Raw genomic sequence first — 5,438 nt, 5'->3', positions numbered from 1 at the left:
AGGGCTTTGGTCAGGGTCTAGAAGAGTTTGAGGTTTATTCTAAGAGATGGAGACTTCTGTTCTTGTAGTTTTTGTAGCATGCCCAATAATTTATACATAAATTCTATTTTTGACTCCTAGTTCCAGTTAGATAAAAAAAACAGAGAATAGGTTTAATATGACAATAAGAAAGTTAAAAAGTGATTGGTATCACAAAAACTGGTCAAAACTCTTTTTCAGCGTTTTGACTTTTACATTCTTTGCCTTTATTCAATTTCTTCATGCACAGACGGACGCACTGTGTATGGCAAGGTGATCAATGACCTTTTACAATTAATAAGGTATAGTTAATCTCTAAATGTTGTCTGTACAGAAAAATCATTGGAAACATTAATAAGAAAATTAATTGGGCATCCTAGGCCTTCCAGTTTATGGAACTGTACAAGACCAATTTACAGTAGGAATAAGAAGGAGGGAGAATGTGAGCAAGGAAGGCAGAATCAGAGGGAACTTTCACCCGACGATGGATGGAGATAGAGACAGAGACCCACATTGGAGCGCTGGTCTGAGCCCCCAAGGTCCAAATGAGGAGCAGAAGGAGGGAGAACTTGAACAAGGAAGTCAGAACCGCGAGGGGTACATTCACCCACTGATACAAGGGGACTGATCTAATGAAAGCTCACCAAGGCCAGCTGGACTGGGACTGAACGAGCATGTGATCAAATCAGATTCTCTGAATGTGGATGACATGGGGGCTGACTGAGAAGCCATTGATAATGGCACTGGGACTTGTTTACTCTGCATGTTCCGGATTTTTGGGATCCTAGTCAGTTTGGATGCTCACCTTCCTGGACCTGGAAGGAGGGGGGAGGAACTTGAACTTCCCACAGGGCAGGAAACCCTGACTTCTCTTAGGACTGGAGAGGGAGGAGAAGAGGGAGTGGGGGGAGTGGGAGAGTATTGGGAGGAGGGGAGGAAGTGGAAATTTTTATAAATAAATAAATAAATAAGTAAATTTTAAAAAAAAGAATAGACAATAACATAATGATGGCTCATTTGTTCAGAGATTTCAATTTCAGTTTCCGTAAGAAATCAGTAGTGAATATTTTGACTGGTATTCTTTGTAGAAGCTTCTAGAATTTGAAGGAATTTGGGAGATGAAATTAGCCCCTTACAGACTCTCCAACTTTTCTAACATCAGTGCACATTTTAGACAAACCTCAAATAGTTTTTCTATTAAAAACTTGAGAGAATAGGCCAAAGTGTTTATTAATGTGTATACCAAGGTTCCCTCTAAGAGACACACAATTAGAAAAACTTAACAAATTCCACAGAAACAGTACTTTGTAAAGAAAATTGGGCAACCTAAAAGGTAGGGAAGACAGGCATCTATTTTAGCCTGTCTTTACAATAGAATTTGCATCGTTAGATCTCAACAGGACAAGCTAGTTAACTAGGAACCCTATAATTTACTCTAGCTGGTTTCAATGAGGCCACTGAGACGGGGGAATGTATGCAGAAAGCATAGAAGGGGAGTGAGAGCCATTCTCTAATAGAAAATGGGGGTTTATAAATGCAATTTGGAAAGAGAGAGAAGGGTATAGTAAAAATTAGCATAACAGCCATGTCTATATAGAAACATTCTTTAGTCCTAAGCACTCATTAAATCAAATACTAAGTGGCAATTACGGAAACACAATAGGCATATTCAGGCTCTGACAAGCCTTAACCTTTGAGGGTTTTGTAAACCATTTGTCCCGGAGCACATGATGTCCCATCACACAAGGTGAATGCTACACCATAGGCTTCAATGCCGTGTAAAGCAATCTAGTACTGTGAATGGGTCAATTATTCTGAGGTAATTTGTGTTGAGCCATCTAGCATTCAATGTGTGCTTAAATAGGCTGTAGGGTCCTCAGAGGCACAAACATATGCAAAGTACAGGTTGTCATTTGTTTAGGATGCACTGAATATACTTAATGATTCAGAAATGTTAAATTGGGGCCCATTCTCAGGGTAATGCATAAAATGCAGCCCAATGCTACAAATATTTACTATGCAATAGCTTTCAGAAAACTTTCACTAGGAAGATAAAAAATAGGAAATCCAAATCCACTATTAACATTAACCTTTCATGTCAGTTTTATAGCTTGGCTACTGCATTGCTAAATTCATAGCTATTTTTAACAATTTCTAAAATGTATCATAATCATATCAGGCTAACAATGATACTCTGTTTGAGATATATGAAAACCTAGGCTCAGGCATCAAACTGACTTCCTGCAAACTTATCTTGAAATCTATAACCTATCCTAGAGGTTAAAAAATATTTTTAGAAGGAAAGATGAGCATAGAGTGACAAGCTCTCTCACCAGCTTAGACCTTGCATTCAGGTCTCTCTCCCTGAACTGTTCTATCACATATATCGATCCGTATGCTTTTCTTTGAAAATAGATATGGCAGAGATACTGGGAGGGAGACCCAGCTCAGGACAGGAGACTTTCTATTGAGTGATATTTATTATCCAGACAACAGGTATCATTGCTAAAATGCATGTGATTTCCTAAGTACAAATATCTGCACATAATCAGCTGTTTTCCCTTTTCTGTCATTTTGAGGATCTAGCAGAAAAAATTAATAATCTGTATGGGAACAATTGTGCAAATGGTATGCAAAGATTTTTTTTTTTTCAGGCAGTGTCTCATGTAGCCGTGGCTGGCCTTGAAATGACTATCTTACTACATCTTCAGACTTCTGATCTTTCCGCTTCACCTTATAAACCTGGGGTTGCAAACTTGTATCAACATATCTGGTTTTATCTTTGTGCATGCTAGGCAAACTCTTTAGCACCTGGGCAATGTAGATACACTTCTAACAACCAAGTGTTTGTAGTTGTCAATACATGACTTTAGATAACCAAGACACGAAATAGATAGGGCAGGTGGGAGGTGATTTTGTATGATGGGAAATAAGTAGTTGAAGACATTTAGGACTAAGTATTACTTCTTATGTCAAATGAAGGCAGGCTTATGGGCACAAATTCAGTGCTAAAATCCCTGAAAACACTGTCAAAAATCTCCCCTTATGCCATAGTCTGGCAGTCTGTTCTGTTAATTATTTTTTTTCTTAAAGGTAACCTTTATAATAATGTTTAATAATATTATATGAAGTTATACTGGGAACTCCAGTAAGAATCATAGGAAACAGAGGCTTACAGTCTGATTAAAACAATGTTCTAGAAGTCCCTCAAAGATGCTGAATTCTAGGATTTGGTATATGGCTCAGTGGATGTGCTTCTAAATCTCCAAAACCCACATAGAAAGTCAATCAGTGTACACCCATACCCTGAGAACTGAGAGGCAGAACAGAAAAGCAGATCTTTCTTTTCAAAACTTTACAGAGTGTGTCTAGGGATTACAAACAAGTCTACAACCCCCCCCTTTTTTGTCAGCTACAGATGCAAAACCTGCTATAGCAAGCTCTTTATACACCCTATCCTAGTTTAAGGATGTAAAAATGTATTACTTTTGTTCTAACACTGTGTTAGTAATGAACTGCTAAAGCATGGTTACCTCAGCAGTATTACAAGTACACAGATATAACAAGTTTTCATCACGAACAAATGTATAAAGAACGTTACACTCTGTCCCTGAACACATCACTCGCGTTCAATAATTTCCAAATCTCTTACCCTCTCATCTGTTTGATCCCACTCATCCATTTCATTTTCCTTGTCCCTATAGCTCACAATATAGATTTTGATGACTGTCATCCCAAGGTAGTCTATCAGAATCAAGACTGTTGAATTTATGGAGGAATTACACTGAAAATTCATCTTTGATGCAGTGTTTTAAAAATGGTTAAAGGAACAATGGAAAAATAGTCTTTAAGAAGTTTTTATGTTGATATTTGTATTCCTAATTTATCTAACTTGTGTATGTCTTTAAGATAGCTAATTTCATTTACTCAGTTTGTTGATTAAGAGAAATCTATCACAAAGATATTTTATAGCGGATAAAAATATGTTAAACAGTGACTACAATACAGATCCTATCCATTAGTCTGAGAGTCAGTACTGGACTAACTCCAAGATACCATACATGTTCCTCCCAATGAAAAAAGAAAAAAAAATAAATAAAATTACCAGTTTCTTAGCATAATTATATGGATGATTTTAGACATGAGGTTACTTTAAATAAAGTAAATGTGGATATCATTAGGTTTTCTAGCTACGGATTCCATTACATGTCACACCATCATTAGCTTTTAAGGTGCAACACAGAGTATGTGGTGAATGAGAAAACTAAGAAACAGACCACACGTGTGTAACCCAAGAAGCACATCGAAGGTTCTCTGTCATCCTCTAAGTGTTGTATCTACTTCCTATTGTTAATAGAAGAAAATGTCTCCAGACATTGATGCATGTTCCGTGTGTATCGATGGGTAGGGAGTTTGCCCCGTTGATAAGATCCTATGCTGTACACTCATTGTTGCCCTTAGCTTACTGCCAACTCATGTGTGATCTTTCTGATAAGAGAGTTACACATTAGGTGACAAAGCATATTCTTGCTTCACCCACTGCTGCTTCTTTCTGCATGAAAAACACAGATTATTATTTGGTCTATACACTGTTCTTTACTGAGATTCTATTTCACTGTGTTACAACTCTCCATATTTCCTCATTTTTTTTACTGCAGCGAATACTGATTTATTCAACGTTGCTAAATCTCCCGTTTACTTCTGCTTTATTCCTTCATACATATGTTTGCTCGCTTTCTTCTTTTGCCTTATATTACTTCTTTTCATGTTTCAGGGAAGATCCCAGAATTTGTATCTTGACTGGAACTTTCCTGACATCTCACATTTCAGGCTCAGCACCAAACATCTTGCTCTGCAAATTTGTGTGTGTGAGAGAGATATTCTATCTCTCTCTTTTGTCAGGTAGTTTCTGGTGAACAGCTGGCTTTATTCCCAGTTCTGTCAGAGTGCCCAATGAGGCATTCCTTAGGGTCTTCACCTGCATTTTTCCTAGTGTAACCTTTGCTCACAACCATGAAGAACACACATGAGCAATGGCATTGTTCCTTTGAGAATTGAAAGCAGTGAGGCTAAGAAGTCAATTGACTGCATATGATACAAGAATATGTTTCTAGACTGACATGAAGCCTATGTGGATAAAAGCCCTTGCCAACAAGTCTGATCTGTGTTCAAAATCAGGGATCCAAATGGTAGAAGGAGAGAATTGATTCTGGCAAGTTCTTTTCTAACCTCCAGACAAGTGTGGCACACATGTGTCTTCCTCTCCCTAACATACACACTCATACTAAATAAGTAGAAATATAATAAAAGAAATTTCCTGTAAACCTTAAACTAGTAGGTCTTCATGCAAATGAATTTGAATTCTTTTCAACTTTAAAAACCATATCCACTACCATAACCTCTTCTTATTCCCTACAGTT

This window comes from Myodes glareolus, chromosome 11 (assembly GCF_982192425.1).
Source record: "Myodes glareolus chromosome 11, mMyoGla1.1, whole genome shotgun sequence".
NCBI lineage: Eukaryota > Metazoa > Chordata > Mammalia > Rodentia > Cricetidae > Myodes > Myodes glareolus.
Note: the sequence above shows the minus strand (reverse complement) of the source record.